The following is an 18,530-nucleotide window of genomic DNA, read 5'->3' as shown; positions in this document are numbered from 1 at the left end:
GTGCAGCTCCTTTGTAAACTACTTAAAGATAATTTAAAAACAATGCCTGGATTTTATTAGGATAGGTAATTATAAATAAAATTACAAATTTGAGAGATCCTCTTTACAATATCCATACTATGTTTTATAAGAATAATCTTACATACAGACCTCTATAATTCTAATACTAAAATTGATGGCATTGAGTTGCAAGTAGTCAGTATGCCATTTTTTGTTGTTACCTTGATTATGAAACATTTGATGTTAAAAAGAACGGTCAATGAAATGAAATAAAAGACTTTCAGAAAGACGTCATAATATTACAAGTGTAAGATAACAAGTACAATCTGGACGCTGGTGGCTCACACTTGTAATCCTAGCTACACAGGAGGCTGAGATCTGAGGATCGCAGTTCAAAGCCAGCCCAGGAAGGAAACTCTGTGAGACTCATATCTCCAATAAACCATAAGAAAACCGGAACTGGCAATGTCACTCAAGTGGTAGAGCGCTTGCCTAGAGCTGAGCAGCACAGGGACAGCGCCCAGGCCCAGAGTTCAAACACCATGACTAGCAAAAAAAAAAAAAAAAAAAAGACAGAGATAACAAGTATAAGCTAGAAAGGAAAACAATACTTAGAGCCTGTAAGTATAATCATAATTTTTGAAGTGTTTCATTTAACATTGTCATGTAAGAAGGTAATGCTTTTTATAAAATTTACTGATTAATGGCCTGAAAAAAATCACATTATGTCATAGAAACATGCTGCCCTTCTCATGCAAATTAAAGTCATATATATTCTTTGAACTTAAATTACCTATTATGTATAGTACAGTTTTTCTTAGTCTAAGTAGAACTTTTCAGTTTACTTGGGTCTGCCATTAAATTACATCTTTACAGAGCTGTCACTAAAACTAAAAAATCAAACATTTTTAATTTTCATCATAGAAAATTAAATTAAGAAAATGATTATTTTAGACAGGTACCAGTGGCTTATGCCTGTAATCCTAGCTACTAAGGAAGATGAGACCTGAGGATCATGGTTCAAAGCCAGCCCTGGCCAGAAAGTCCATTGGACTCTTATCTCCAATACACCACCAGAAAACCGGAAGTGGTGCTGTAGTTCAAGTGTACAGCATTAGCCATGAGTTGAAGATCTGAGTGACAATACCAAGGCCCACAGTTCAATTCCCATGACTGAAAATACATATATATATATATATATATTTTTTCATATATATATATATATTCTCTAAAATCTGACATTCACATATCAATTTTTTTAAAGGATACTGAGAAGATAGACCTAGTAAGACCCAGTGTCCCTGGACAGCATCTTGTCCAGGCAGGGGAAACTTCATGCAGAAAGCCAATGTACTCTCTAAAAAGATTTTAGCAAGAAATAAAATTTCTTCAATCTTCCTCTTGGTAGCAGCTTTGAATTTCTGAACTTTCAGCTGTGGTCTCATGACTCTAGAAAGGATGGGATGGTGAGAATTTGCAGATTAAATCCTAAGAGTACATTAACAACCAATCAGGATGCTTCAGGATCCAATCAATAATAATATCAACTTCCTAAAACTAAAGTTCAACTAAGCAGGGCATAGCTAAAGATATAGATACCACTAAAAGAAATCTCCTAGAAATAGAACATCAGCAGTCTTCCATTGAGTTATTTCTTTTTGAATAAAATTGATCACACCCTTCAACCCCTCATCGTCCATGAACTTCATTTATCCATTTCTGAGACAAGAAAACTAGAAGCCAACTGTAGCAGCAATGTTAAGGTATAACACTATCCTTTGTTGCCTGCCTCTGAGATCTAACTCTAGCATAATACAGGGTTGAAATTCCAACATTTTGTTTGGTTTGAAGAGCCAGGAAGCCTCTGACAAGAATGAACCATACACACCATGAACAGAAGAAGAAATCCTTGCCACTATTCAATGTTATTTTGAAATGTACTAAAATGGAGGGATTTAATGTTCTTTGGTTTATGTAATTTATATATATACATATATATATATACATTTACTGTAAAGATACTATACAAAGAGGCTACAGTTACATGAGTAAGGGAATGAGTACACTTCCTATCTAGCATTGTTATGCCCTCCTTTGGGGGATTTAACTTTTAAGATGATGTGCCTATTTTGGTTTGAATCAAATAAATTGGAACAGCTTTGCTCTCATTTGTTACATATTGCTTAAAAGATTTAAGCATCATTAAAGTGTCTACTAAGTTATCATAATGATCATGATTATAATTGCAATAGTCCTGCTCCAAAATCTAGGAAACTGTATAATTTGAATTATGTTATTTATTTTTAATTCCATTTATTTATGTTTATTTACTAGTTTTGAGATAAGGTCTTGAGATGTTGCCCAAGCTATGTATGATGTCATAATTCTCTGGCCTCATTCTCCCAAATAGCTGAGATAACAAATATTTACTCTTTACTCCTGTTGCCCACATTTTAATAAAGTGAGGACAATAGATGTTTTCAGTGTGCTGGCAACTAAACCATTTTTCAGCAAGGAAGACCTCAGGCATTATTGCTTTTGTTCCCTGTATCTATGTAGATCCCCAGAGACTCATTTCATATATTTATCTAGTAATTAATATTTAACTATTAATATGGTTTGTAAAGATACTACCCAATAGTCGAAGTGCCTCAGCCTTTGAGTAATTTCATTTTCTTAGTATCCTTACACCAATGATTATACACTGAAATAATATTCACTTGTAGCAAGCTGCTTGACAGCAAAAACAACACATAAATATTTCAGTAGCTTGGAATTTATCCAACTTGCATTATATCCTTCCTGTTTAAAATCTTTTCCCACAAAGTATCGTTTTCGATTCTTCATCTAAGCATGCCAGTTTCTCGCACAGTTTAATGAAGTAAAGAGTTACTAGTGAATTTCATGTATGTCAAGGGAAACTAAACATTTCAATTATAATAAGATGGTTTTCTGCCTGATATCTGAATGTTTTTTGTTTGTTTGTTTAATTTTCTTTCCTGGGGGAAGAAAAAGCTAACCAGCAACAGTTGCCTCTAGCTCAGAGTTTCTGTTTCAAAAATATAAGAGGAGACTTGACTGCATATGCCATGTAAAATTGTTTTATAGATACGCAAGAAAGGGTCTATGCCCTTGATAGGATCATTTTTACCTCTTGTAATTTGCTATTTAATGTGTAAATTATATGCATGCATATACTGTACTTTAATCAAACCAACACCTTCCCTTACTCATATTATCCCCCTTCTCTTTCCCCTATTGCTCAAAAGATTTCAGCAAATTTTACTCTGCCAACTATGTTTACAGGTGCAATGTATTTTGTTAATCTTCATTCTTTAACATTCTTCTCTCTCCAGCCCTATAATCTATTCAAACCGTTCCACAATTACAAACATGGCTTGCAAATTTGCATATGTACATATACATATATACCTGTTTTTTTTTGTCAGTCATGGGGCTTGAACTCTGGGCTTGGGTGCTGTCCCTGCACTTTTCAGCTGAAGGAGAGCACTTTACCACTTGAGCCACAGCACCACTTCTGGCTTTCTAGTGATTTATTGGAGATAAGAGTCTCATGGACTTTTCTGCCCTGGCTGGCTTTGAACCGTGATCCTCAGATCTCAGCCTCCTGAATAGCTAGGATTACAGGCATTAGCTACACCTGATTTTTTTCAACATGGCTTTCTTAAATACTTTTTTTCTAAAAGTCTTTCCTACATTTTTAAAGAAATAAAAAGGAAAAGGATATAATATTCGGATACTTACATAGTTTTTTAAATGTTTCTAAGGATAAATTATAGCTCTCTCTTTAGCCCACATATACTTAGTAAAATAATTGTCCTCTTGCTTTTTGTGTGTGTGTGTATGTGTGTTGCTGTCTCTTCATGATTTTTTTTCTGACATGATAATGATATAAAAATTTAAGTTGGGTACCAGTGCCTCATGCCTGTAATCCTAGCTAATAAGGAGGCTGATATCTGATGATCGTGTTTCAAAGCCAACCCAGGCAGGAAAGTCTGAGAGACTTCTACTTCCAATAAGCAACCAAAAATTGGAAGTGACACTGCTGCTTAAGTGGTGAAGCACTAGCTTTGAGCTGAAGAGCTGAAGGACAGCACCCAGGCACAGAGTTCAAGCCCTTTGGCTGACCAAAAAATAAACTTTACATGCTTAAAAACTATAGAACACCTAAGAATATTTTAAAAAATAGGGAGTATGTATATATTTATTATTTCTATCTTCTTTTTAATTTCTTTTACAATTTGAGGGTGCATTTTAAATACCCATAACCCCATCCATGTTCTTGTACATTTAACAATTTCTAGAATTAACTATAAGTCAGTCACTGTTGCTAAACAGGCTTGAAATATTCTCTCCTTGTGTTTAGAATTTCAATCATGAATAAAAGTTGCCATCTCTAAACATGTTAGCCATAGAAATACTAGTTGATAACATGACTTCTTTGGCAAAGAGTGAGAAGATGACAAGAACTTCAATGTACAAGGTAAATTATTTATACAGAGTATATATTCCATTTTATTTTACTTGAAAATATAGCATTCTAAGAAAACACTTGAAGAATTTATAGGATGCTTTAGGAAAGAATTGTATATGAGTTACAAAACAGGCAAGTGGTTTAGCAAAACAGATTCCCACTGTTATAAACACTGTTCTGGGCTTATTTTATCTTAGCTCATTGCAACGTACAAATGTAAAGATTTTCACAGACTGGAAACATTAACACTATGTCAAACAGCAACCAGCATACATATAACAGATTTGTTTCTAAGTGTTAGAAACGGCGTTTTAATTAAATTTAAACTTCTGCCGTATTGGCTGGCTTTAATACAGTAAAGTATGGCCCTTTTAATATACTGTTGGGAACAGTATATTAAAGACATGGAACAGAAACCACAAGTTTACAAAATGATTTTCAAAATGCAAATGTACTGCTTCAACCAAACTATAATATCCATCACAAACTATGGTAGAACACTTTCCAGTGGATCAAGTGTACATTTTTCAAGAAAACATTGTTAACTCTGAATGGACTCGTGTGTTCTATATGCCAAATTCACTGTGTTCTAAATATATATATATATATATATATATATATATATATATATATATATATATATATAGTTCATTAATTCTTATACTCCTCAACAAGACCATTTCATAATCAAATTCCATCCACATATATATGACTAATACTAGTTCCCTAGTTGAGCAGCCTCATAGATTCTAACAGGTAAAATGAAAAAAAATGCTATCATAAAAAAGACCCATGTAGTGTCCATCTCATTTAGAATACAAATAGAAGTTTGGCTTGGCTTAAAATTATAACTAAGAATCCACGGGTCAAGTCAAAATTTGAAAAACTCTCTACCCTTGAATGTTCTACATCTCAGCATTAATTTCTTTAATTTCTTCTTTTGATATATAGGAATTGTATTTCATTTTCAAAATATTTTCCTTGCTTATGAAAAAGTTATCACAAACAAACATTTCTATTTGCAATTGGGTAAGCTGCTTCCACCATCAGTCAGAGACTAAAAGGAATACAAGTTAAGTTTAGGGCTGGGATGTAGCTCAGTGGCAAAGTGCTTGCCTAGCAAATGTAACATCCTGAGTTCAATCCCCAGTACCAAGAAAGAAAAGACCAAAAAAGAGTTAAGTTTATTCTAAACTACATAGCCTTAACCCCTAAGGCAATTGTGATAAAATCATCAATAAAAGAGGGGGAAAAACTGTGATAATCAACTACTATTCTGCTTGGTATATGGGAAAAATTAAAGCAAGTGCTTCAGACTAAATGTGTATAACAAGAAAGACATTAGTTTGAATCTTGATTAAGAAACAACCAATAGAAAAACAAATAATTAAAAATTGCACTGGCAAAAGTTAAATATTTTATTTACAAACCTATGATATTCTCTTACTTTTTTTTAATTTTAAAACAATAAATACAGAGTTGTATCTCTGGATCTGAAACCTATGCAGCTATATATTTGACATGAGCACAAGATATTGAGGAAAAAGCTTTAATAGAGTCATGGAGTGACATGAAATACATACTAAATTCGTAGGAAAAATTAAACTAAAAGTTTCATGATCAGAGAGATTTTGTGGAAGATAGCAGAGATGTAGCTAGGCTATATGTGAGCTCTCCCCAAGAAATCAGTTTTTGCAGTTCAGGAAATAATTATATTAAATAAGTAGGTTTCATTAGGTAGCAGGTGAAGATAACACCAGGCACTACTCAGGCAGGAGAAGAAGTTTATTTACCGAACTGCTTCCCTCCCCATGCATGGTGGAGAGGCACACTGAAAAAGGAAGGGGGCCACCCAACCCTGGGTCAGGACTTCTGTAGCCCAGAGACAGGAAGGGGTGTGGCCTAGTGGGGGAACGATGTGGCCACACTGGATCTGGATGTGACCTTAGAGTCTGGGAACTGCCTATGGTCAGATGGGAGGCATGTGACCAGAGGCAGCCCAGGATGTGACCTAGCAGGAGGGGAAGGTGACTTATTCCAGGTCTACCAGTTACCTAGGTAAGAGATACTGGGTGGAAACTTAGCCAAGAGATATGGATGTATCCCTATGCAGACCTTACATCCAGTATGTGAAAAATCACACCAAGTGAGCCCCAATAGTACAGAAATTCTGCTTAGAGAGCAAAAAATCAGGGAAGTTTGCACTAGAAGACAGATTTGAGCACAAGGGGCTACTAGGGCTGCTTGCAATTGTTGTGTGATCAGCCAGACAAAGCTGAAGCCAATGCGAGGGCTGCATCTCCTCACCCACCTCCAGCACTGACTGGACAATCACAACCAGAATTCCATATACTGCAGGCCACTGTCCGGCACAGATCAGCACAGGCTGAAAAGCCAAGGGAAACTGTGAGTATCCCCATTGCTTCACACAGAACAGCTCAGGAGAGGCATCCCCCCAATCTCTGCCACTGGAGAAGAATGCCATACTTGAAATTGGCATAGACTGCACTATAGTAGATAACTGAGGAACCAAAAGTTGCAATAGCATTTTTATCCAGGGCAAGATTTGGACCTGTGAGAGTCGGCTCCACCCAGGAAGAGCAAATCCTCACAAGGCCAGGGTGGAACAACCTTCACTAACTGCTAAGCCCAGAGAGGCAACCACGACTCCCTGCAGGCAACAAAAGAATTCCACCCATACTGCAGCCAAACTGACAGTGAAGCCGGTTGCAAAAATCTCACTAAAATTTATTAAAAATAAATAATAAAACCTGGACAGGCTATAAAAGCCAAGGGAGTATTTAGGTTAGAGGCCCAAAGGGGGCTCCCTATTTTAGGAAAGGAAATCTCACCCATGCCCAGCCACCTCCTCTCAGCAACACAAAGAAAAACAAATCAACAAAAACAGATCTTGCTTTTTAGACTGGGAAGAAGGTCGCAAAGTCCCCATGCCTCTAAAGCAGAACTTTTTCTGCACACCCTGAAAAGCTGATTTGAGAAACCAAGCAACAAGGAAAACCACTACAAGCAAATCAAAGACACCATCAAGGAACTGAAAAGCAGATATGGGGGAGACCTAAGAGCCCCAAACATAAAATGAATAGAAGACCTTTTTTTTTGGCCTCTTTCCTTTCTCTGAATTTTTTTTTTTAATTTTTTTATTGTGAAAATACCGTACAGAGGGGTTACAATTACATGAGCAAGGTAATGAATACATTTCTTATCAAGCATTGTTGCCTCCTCCTTTGTTTCCCCTTCCAATTAACCTCCCTCATCCCCCCACCCCGGCCAAAGTTGTAAAGTTCGTTTTTGACATAACATCTTGTACATCTCATTGTTGCAACAGGTCCACCTGTATCCATGTTTGAACAATTTGTTTTTTCCCTTCCCCTCCACAAAGTACACCAAAATCAAATACAGTGAAATCAGGGGTAATATCATGGGGGAGGGACATACAAAGCAATAAAAAATCATCTTATTAATATGTTAGAAACAATTAAAAGTAAGAAAAAAACCAACAAACATGTGAATTCTAATCTTGGGGTTCATTTCGCCTAACATCAACTTATCTGACCATTTCTGCTTGTCTCAGACATATACTAGTCATTGCAAATAAGGGAAACCATAGGAAAAATAAGGGAAACCATAGGACCTATATTTTTTGGGCCTGGCTTACCTCACTTAATATAATTTTTCCAAGTCTTTCCATTTCCTAACAAATGGGGCAATGTCATTCTTTCTGATGGAAGCATAGAATTTCATTGTGTACATATACCACATTTTCTTGATCCATTCATCTACTGAAGGGCATCTGGATTGGTTCCATATCTTACCTATAATAATAATTCTGCAATAAACATAGTTGTGCTGGTAGTTTTAGTATGATCTTTTTTGTAATCATTTAGGTAAATGCCCAAAAGTGGGATTGCTGGGTCATAAAGGAGCTCTATGTATAGGCTTTTGAGGAACCTATTATCCAAAGTGGTTGAGCAAGTTTACACTCCTAACAATAATGCAGGAAGGTTCCCTTCTGCCCACATCCCCTCCAGCATCTGTTGTTATTAGAGTTCTTGATTCTAGCCATTCTAACTGGAGTGAGGTGGTATCTCAATGTTGTTTTGATTTGCATTTCTTTTATGGCTAGGGAGGTTGAGCATTTCATGTGCCTATTGGCCATCCTTCTTTCCTCTTCAGAGAAGTTTCTTTTTAAAACTTTAGCCCACTTATTTATTGGGCAATTGTTTCTTTGAGGATTTGTTGTTGGATGATTTAATTTTTTGAGTTCCAGGTATATTTTAGATATGAGACTCTTGTCCATTGTATGGCTAGTGAAGATCTTCTCCTAATCTGTAGGCTTTCTATTGACCTTGCTCTCTATGTCCCTTGCCATGCAGAAGCTATGCAATTTTATTCAATCCCATTTGTCCAACTTTTCTTTTATTTGTTGTGTTTCTGGGTCTGTTTTAAGAAAATTTCGGCCTGTGCCAAGCAGACCTAGGGTTTCTCCTATTTCATCCTGTAATGTTTTCAGAGTGTCTGCTTTGACTCCGAGGTCTTTGATCCATATGGAGTTGATTCTGGTGAAGGGTGATATATAAGGATCTAGCTTTATTTTTCTACAAGTAATTAAATAATTTTACCAGCACCATTTACTGAAGAGGCTGTCTCTCTTCCATTCTATATTTTTAGCTCCCTTATTGAAGATTAGATGGCTATAGGTCTATGAGTTCATTTCTTAGTTTTCAATTCTATTCCATTCATCCTGAGGTCTGTTATTGTAGCAATAACAAGCTGTTTTGATTACTATGGCTGTTTAGTATAGTTTGAAATTTGGTATTGATATTCATCCAACACTGTTCTTTCTGTTAAGGGTCGTTTTTTGCTATTCGGGGTCTTACATTGATCCATATGAATTTTGGGATAACCTCTTCTATTTCCTTGAAGAATAAGTTTGGAATATTGATAGGTATCACATTGAATTTATAGATAGCCTTGGGAAGTATTTCCATTTTCATGATTATGATCCTTTGTGACGAACCAGCTGGGCTGGAGCACTGGGACTGACGGGACAGGGATCTCGGGATAGGTGGACAAGGAATCCGCGAAGTGACAGACAGATTCAAAAGAGTTGCATCTGAGTGTATCATTCTTGAGGGGAATTAATATTTGTAACAGTGTGTGATAGATTCTTTGTTTATTTAAACACATAATCAATTTTTAAGAAAAGCAAAGCATTGATGGATTATATGAAAATGATGACTATCCTACCAACTGTTTAAGCTAAGTGGTGCGAAACAAGTCTAGCATATTGTTTAATAGAATGTGTCATCTATTCAGCCTTTTTATGTTTAATAATTAAAAAACCTAAAACAGTGCTGTACTTATATTGTACTATTTTTATTTTTTCCATATATTTTCAAGTTCCTTTGAAACCATCCTAAAAATAATTCCTGGTTGAGTCAGGCCTTCTCTTTTTTCTATAATTTTAATCCCAATATTTGTTCACATAAATTTCTAATTATTATTTTAAGCTACCTTGTTATTTTGATCATAAATACCACAATGGTCTAGATCTATCTAATCTTTGCATAAAATCTAATGAGTTTCAAAATACCCTTTTTCCTTTTACATTAATCCATCTATTTTCATCTTTATAAACTCCTGTATAAGGCAATGGTTCATCGGTCGGCTCAGAAATGCGATGTCATTAACTTTATATTTTGTGGGAAACCACCATCTGTTCCCTATAACGTAAGCTGGACTAAAGTTAGTCATAACTGTTGGGGGAATCTTTCTTTTCCTTTTATTATCAGGGGTCCCTTTTTCTAGAACTTTCTGTGCTTCTGGGATAACTCCTTCTGGTTTAGTTTAATTCATTAATTCTGCCTGTTGTAACATATCTGGAAATTTTAAATTTTTCTATTTACTATGAGTGAGCTGCAGAACTGCTTGTGAAGTTGTAGGAGTTTCTGGAGGCAGTGTCACATCAGATGATAGATTGAGGCATTGCCCACATTTAATCTTTGGTCCTAGTCTTTATTATTCAGAGAAGCCATCTCTACTGGACTGGAAAGAAACAACATCCTCTGTTCGCGGATCAATAGAAAAATAGCCAAAACAAGAATAAAGGCAACGGATGTACAGCCAAGAAGAATATAATAAGAATAAAGGTAGAGGCTATAAAGATGCAGCCAAGTGTATGGGAAACCTTGAAGCAACACCCACTTCCTGCAGGCATGCTTCCTTGAAGCTTATGCTTTGTCTGGCACAATCTCTCACACAGACTCTGCAGGAGGTGGCATGGCAATCCTTCCCATCCAGGAGCATGGGAGGTTTTTCCACTTTCTAAGTTCTGTTTTGATTTCCTTTTTCAGGTTTTTAAAGTTTTCGTCATAGAGGTCCTTCACTTCTTTGGTTAAGTTAATTCCTAGGTCTTTTATTTTTTGTGGGTCTATTACGAATGGAGTTGCTTTCCTCATTTCAGTCATGCTTTTCTCATTGTTGGCATACAGAAAAGCCATTGAGTTTTGAGGGTTAATTTTATACCCTGCTACTTTGCCAAAGTTTTGAATCAGATTGAGTAATTTGGGAGTGGGGTCTGTGGGATTCTTTAAATACAAGATCATTTCATCTGCAAAGAGGGAAAGTTTAATTTCTTTTTTCCCTATTTGGATCCCCTTTATGTTTGCATCTTGTCTTATTGCTGTACCTAGGCATTCTAATATTAAATTGGAGAGAATTGGAGAGCATGGACATCCTTGTCTCCTTCCTGAGTTAAGAGAAAATGGCTTCAGTTTTTCACCATTAAGTATAATGCTGGCTGTAGGTTTGTCATATACAGCCTTTATTGTATGGAGGGATGTTTCTTAGATTCCTAATTTTTCCAGAACTTTCATCACAAAGGGATGTTGGATCTTGTCAAATGCTTTTTCTGCATCTATTGAGATAAGCATGTGTTTCTTATCCTTGCTCTTGTTGATGTGATGAATTATATTAATTGATTTGAGTATATTGAACCAGTTTGCATCCCTGAATTGAATCATGTTTGATAGTGGTGTACGATTTTTTTGATAAATTGTTGAAGTCGATATTTTCTTCAGCCAAAATTTTGTTAGCCAAAATTTTGTTGAGTAGTTTTGCATCAATGTTCATCAAAGAAATGGGTCTATAGTTCTCTTTCTTTGATGAGTCCCTGCCTGGTTTTGGGATGAGGGTTATTATTGCTTCATAGAATGTGTTCGGTAGTGAACTTTCTCTTTCAATTTCATTGAAGAGTTGGAGAAGTATTGGTGTGAGCTCTGCTTTGAAGGCCTTGTAGAATTCCACTGTAAATCCATCTGGTCCACAGCTTTTCTTAGATGGGAGGTCTCTTATTGCTGTTTCTATTTCAATGCTTGATATGAGCCAATCAAGATGGTTTAACTCATCTTGGTTTAGTTTAGGCATGTTGATAATTGCTAGGAAAAAGTCAAGTTCCGCCAAGTTCTCAAACTAATTAGCATAAAGGTTTGAGAAGAACTCCCTTATAATGTTCTGAATCTTGGCTGTTTCTATGGTGATATTTCTGTTCTCATCACTGAGTTTATTTATTTGGGTGTGTTCTCTTCTTTTTCTGATAAGATTTGCTAAGGGTCTGTCAATTTTGTTAAGATTTTTGAAGAACCAACTCTTTGTTTTGTTGATTTTTCTATGTTTGTTTTAGATACTAATTTGTTTAATTCTGATTTAATTTTAATTATTTATTTCTGTCTACTGGATTGGGGTTTATCTTGCTCCTCTTTTTCAAGGAGGTTCAGATGTCTCATTAAATTGTTGGTTTCCAATTTTTCCAATTTGTTGATGTAGAAACTCAGAGCTATAAACTTGCCTCTGAGTACTGCCTTTGCTGTGTCCCAGCAGAGCTGGTAATTTGTGTGCTAATTTTTGTTGAATATCATGATCATATGAATTTCCTTTCTAATCTCTTCCATGACACCTGGTGAGTCAACAGTGTGTTGTTCAGCTTCCATGTGTTACAGGGCTTTCTTTGGTGACTTTTGACGTTGAGTTCTAATTTTACTCCCTTGTGGTCTCAGAGAATGCAAGGTATGACTTCAATGTTTTTGAATTTGGACAAGTTTGCTTTCTGCTTCTCAGAAAAACTTGTATGCTGATGCGTGAAATATTCAGTAGATGTCTGTTAAATCTAGTTGATCTATGCAGTTGTGTAGATCTGCGGTTTCTCTGTTGAGTTGATCTATTTAGTGGGATAGTGGTGCAGTAAAGTCCCCAACAATTAATGTCTTTGGATCTATGTGAGATTAGAGGGAAAGTAGGGTTTCTTGGATAAATTTGGGTGCTCTGTTTTTTGGCAAATAGATATTTAAAATTTTAATAGCCTCCTGAAGGAGAGATCCCTTAATTAGTATGTAGTGACCATCTTTATCTCTTCTCACTAATTTTAATTTGAAGTCTATTTCATCTGATATTAGGATTGCAACTCCCTCCTGTTTATGGGGGCTCTTTGTTTGGTAGGTTTTGTTCCAGTCTTTCACTTTCAAAATGTGTTTGTTTTTATGGGCAAGGTGTGACTCCTGAAGGCAGCAGATAGAAGGATCTTGCTTTTTAATACAACTAGACAGTCTATGTTGCTTAATTGACAGTTAAATCCATTAATGTTGAGAGTTAGAACTGAGAGGAGTTTGGGAATTCCTGCCATGTTATCCACCTTCTTGGGCACTGTGGCAACTGGGTTCTTCCAATGGCTCTTGGATTCTCAGTTTGGGTGTGTTTCTTGGATTTTATTGTGCACTTGTTGATTTTCTATGTGTAGTACATCATTAAATATCTTTTTAGGGCTAGTTTGGTGGAGATATATTGTTTCAGTTTTTCTTTACTATGGAAGTTTTTTGTTTGACCTTTGGTTATGAAAGAGAGTTTAGCTGGGTACAGTATTCTTTGTTGATAGTTGTTTGTCTTTAGGGCTTGGCATGCATTATTCCAGGCTCTTCTTGCTTTAATTGTCTCTGCTGAGAAACCTGAGGTGATTCTAATTGGTTTCCCTGTATAGGTGATTGATCTTTTCTCCTTGACAGCTTTAAGGACCGTTTCCTTGGTCTGAATTGCTCCTGTGTGGATTATAATGTGACGGTGGGATGTCCTGTTCTGGTCTGGTCTATTTGGGGTTCTTATAGCTTCTTGTATCTGAATAGGCCTATCTTTTTGCATGTTTGGGAAGTTCTCTGCTAGGATCCTGTTAAACAAATTTCCTAGACTCTTAACTTCTGTCTCTAGGTGCACCTCTACACCCATTATCCTCAGATTAGTCCTTCTGATGGTTTCTTCCAAAGGTTGAATAGATCTAACATATTTCTTGGATTTCTCTTGGGTGGTTGTATGTTCTTTCTCTATAATATCTAGGCTGTCTTCAATCCCTGAGATTCGATCTATTGCATGGTCTAACCTACTGTCAAGACTTTCTACATTGTTTTTTTATTTCTTTTCCTTCAATTTGGTCAGCTTTGATGGCTTCAAATTCTTTGTTTAAGTTTGTTTTAGATTTTGTATGACCTCCTTTACTTCGTTATTTGGTGTTCAGTGTTTATTCTCAATTAGTTGATTGGTTATGGTTTCCTTGGACTCCCATTCCTTTTGTCAGGCTCCATTCAGCATTTGCTATGTGGTGTCCCTGAATTCTTTAAGGTGTCTGTTTATGGATTCCATGGATGCCTCTACTTATCTTTGTCCATTCTCATTCCACTCTTGCAATTCCTGTATGACTCTTTGATTATCTTCCTCACTTTCATGCAATTCCTTTAGTTCTCTTTGACTGTTCTCAGCCTTCTCATGCAATTCCTGTCTTTCTCTTTGACTGTTCTCAATTTGCTCACACAATTCCTGTATCAATCTTTGAGTAGTTTTCTCACACTCACGAGATTCCTGTATTAATCTTTGGTTTGCCTCCTCTTTCTCCCTATCACGCTCACACTGTTTATAATCCTCACTTCTGAAACACAATACCTGTCCTCTGACAAAGATAAGCAGAGGAAAATAAGGTAATGCCTATCTATGATTGTGAACCTCTAAAATAAGTACAAAGATTCAGCCTGGGTGTGGATTTTGTCTTAAAACTATGTCCATTGGTGGTATCGGGCTTACTCACATATGCAATAGAGGGGAGATTGAGTGAAATGACTATTTGGATTGTGTACCTCCAAAGTCTGCACAACCACAGGGCTCTGAGTTGATGCTTATCTTAAAAGTGTGTGCGGGCTGGGCGCCTGTGGCAAACCTGTAATCTTAGATACTCAGGAGGTTGAGATCTGAGGATCGTGGTTCAGAGCCAGCCTGGGCAGGAAAGTCCATGAAACTCTTTATCTCCAATAAACCACCAGAAAATTGGAAGTGGCGCTGTAGCTCAAATGATAGAGTGCTAGCCTTTTGCCGAAATGCTTAAGGACAGTGCACAGACCCAGAGTTCAAGCCCCATGACCGGAAAAAAAAAAAAAAAGTGTGTGCTGGTGAGGAACTGGATATACTTTCATGTCAAAAAAAAGGAGAGATATAGTGGAAACACCTATCTTGGAGGGAGAACCTGCAAAATCTGTGAAACTACAGGGCTTTGGGTTCAAGATTGCCATGAAATTGTGTTCTGGTGGGGAAGTGGAAATATGTAATTCCAAAAAGGAGAAATAGAGTGATAATGCCCATTCTGAGTGTAAACCTCCAATTCCTATGTAACTACAGGCTCTGGGTAGGGACTTGACTTAGAATTGTGATTTAGCATGTAATTGATATACTTTCACTCCCCCAAAAGATGAGATACTGTGAAAACTCCCATTGTTGATTGTAAAGTCTGTGCTACTAACATTCTCTGGATAAGTGCTAGTTTTAGATGTGTGTTCTGGTGTATAATATGATATATCTCACTCTCCAAAAGGTGAGATAAAGTGAAAATACCCATTAGTGATTGTAAACTCATAAAATCTGTGCAATTACATGGCTCTGGGTTAAGTGTTTTTCTTAGAATTTGGTTCTGGTGTGTAATTAGATAGGCACTCACTTCCAAATAAGCTGAGATACAGTGAAAACACCCATCATTAATTGTAAATCTTCAAAACCTGTTCAACCACAGGACTCTGGGTTGGTATGTGTGGTCTAGTGAGAAATTGGACTTGTTTTCTTTCCCAAATGGACAGAACAAGCCACAGAGACACAAGAAAAATGGCAAGTCAAGGAATTTCAACTCCACAGAGGATAAACAGGCAACAGAGTAGTTAATAAAAAATCCAGAGGTTACCTCTCAAAATGCTTTACAAAAACTACTGGCAAACATGCTGAATAAAAAATTGAAAGCCTACATAAGGCTATGTGTGAGGACAATGAGCCAAAAAAAAAAAAAAAGTTTAATGGAGGCATCCATGGAATCCACAACCAGAAAGCTGAATGAATTCCAATAAAATGGAAGGGAGTCGAGCAGAAGTATAGTCACTTAATTAAGGGATCTGAGGGTGAACATAGAAAACCAAATTAAGGAACCAAAAAATCCATTCAAAATCTAAAACAAAGCCTCAACAAAGAAATGGAAACCTTTAAAACTGAACAATTAGAAGGAAGGGAAATAAAAACAAAATGAAGTGGAAAATCTGGAGAGTAGGCTAGACCTTACAGAAGACTGTATCTCTGGGATAGAAGATAGTCTAGACATTATAGAGCAAGAAGAAACAAGTATTCAAAACAAATCCAAAAACTATGATATATCTATTAAGCATATAGAAGACACCATCAGAAGGCCTAATTTAATGCTATTGGATACAGAAAAGGGACTACAAACAGAAGCTGAAAATCTAGGAAATTTATTTAACAGAATCCTAGCAGAGAACTTCCTAAACATGCAAAAAAGATAGGCCTATTCATATACAAGAAGACTTTAGAACCCCAAATAGACCAGACCAGACCAGGACATCCCACTGCCATATTGTAATCTGAACATGATCAATATTAACCCAGGAAAGGATCCTTAAAAGTGTCAGAGAGAAAAGATCAATCACCTGTCAAGGAAAACCAATCAGGATAACTCCGGATTTCTTAGCAGAGACAATGAAAGCAAGAAAAGATTGGAATGATGTATGCTACACTCTAAAAACAAAGAATTATCATCCAAATATAGTGTACACAGCTAAACTCTCCTTCAAAACTGAGGGGAAAATAAAAATAAATGAATAAATAAATAAAAAACTTTCCACAAGAAAAACTGAAACAATATGTCTCCATCAAACCAGCAGTACAAAAGATACTTTAAAATGCCCAACACATAGAGAACCAAATAAAAAACAATGAATGCAGAGAAATAGCCCTTAAACAAAGAATCAGATAATCATAGGCAGAACCTAGGTGACATAGCCCATAAAAAGTGGATAACATGACAGGAACTACCAAACAACTCTCAATCCAAACTCTCAATAATAATGGAATTAACTATCTAATCAAATAACCTAAAACCTCTAGTTGGATCAAGAAACAGGATCAATCTATCTGCTGTCTTCAAGAGACACAACATCCCTACAAATAAAACATATTCTGAAAGTAAAAGGCTGAAATAAAATCTACCAAGAAAATGGTCCCCACAAACAGTCTGGAGTAGCAATCTTAATATCAGACTAAGTGTACTTCAAATTAAAATTAATAAAGATTAGATACTGATAAAAGGATCTCTACTACAAAGGAGGATATACAATTCTAAATATCTATTTGCCAAATACCAGAGCACCCAAATTTATCCAAGAAACACTACTTTACCTAATATCGCACATACATCCAAAGACATTGATAGTTGCTGACTTTAACACACTACTTTCCCCACTGGATAGATAAACTCAGCAAAAACTCAACAGAGAAACTGCAGATCTTAACAACTGCATAGACCAATTAGACTTGATAGACATTTATAGACTATTTCACCCAGAATATACATTTTGCCACATACTAACAAAGGCTATCTACAAATTCAGTGCAATACTCATCAATTTCCCAACCTCATTTTTTCAATGAAATAGAAGAAGCAATCTAAAAAATTCATGTGCAACAATAAAAGAACCAGTTGCTGAAAATAATCCTTAGCAACAGTGCTGGATAAATAACAATACCAGAATTCAAACTCTACTACAATGCCATAGTAATCAAAACAGCTTGGTACTGGCACAAGAATAGACCTGAAGACCAATGGAATAGAACCAAAGACCCAGAAATGAAACCACAGACCTATAGCCACCTAATCTTCAATAAAGGAGCCAAAAAATAGAATGAAAGACAGCCTCTTCAGTGAATGGTGCTGGCAAAATTGGTTAACATTTGTAAAAAAATAAAATTAGATCCTTACATAGCACCCTTTATCAGAATCAACTCCAAATGGATCAAAGACCACAAAGTAAAAGTGGACACCCTGAAAATATTACAGGAAGGAATAGAAGAAACTCTAGGGCTCCTTGGCACAGGCCAAAATTTTCTTAATAGAGACCCAGAAACACAACAAATCAAAGAAAGGTTGGACAAGTAGGATTGCATGAAACGGCAGAGCTTCTGTATGGCAAAGGACAGAGCTAGTATAATCAATAGAAAGCCCACGGACTATGAGAAGATCTTCACTAGCTATACAACAGACAACGTCCTCATATCCAAAATATACTTAGAACTCAAAAAAACTAAATCCCCCAAGAACAAATCTTCAAAGAAACAACCACCTGATTAATAAGTGGGTTAAAGAGAAACTGGGCTTTCCTCTTCTCTGAAGAAGAAATAAGAACGGCCAATAAACACATGAGGAAATGCTCAACTTATCTAGCTATAAATGAAATGCAAGTCAAAACAACATTGCGATTCCACCTCACCCTAGATAGAATGGCTATAATCAAGAAATTTAATAACAGATGCTGGATAGGGATGTTGCCAAAAGGGAACCCTACTGCATTGTTGGTGGGAGTGTAAACTTGTTCAACCACTCTGGAAAGCAGTATGGAGGTTCCTCAAAAGCCTACACATAGAGCTCCCCTATAACCCA

Source organism: Dipodomys spectabilis, unplaced genomic scaffold (assembly GCF_019054845.1).
Source record: "Dipodomys spectabilis isolate Male_0828 unplaced genomic scaffold, ASM1905484v1 ptg000095l, whole genome shotgun sequence".
Lineage (NCBI taxonomy): Eukaryota > Metazoa > Chordata > Mammalia > Rodentia > Heteromyidae > Dipodomys > Dipodomys spectabilis.
The sequence above is the reverse complement of the archived record's forward strand: the minus strand, read 5'-3'. Positions refer to the sequence as shown.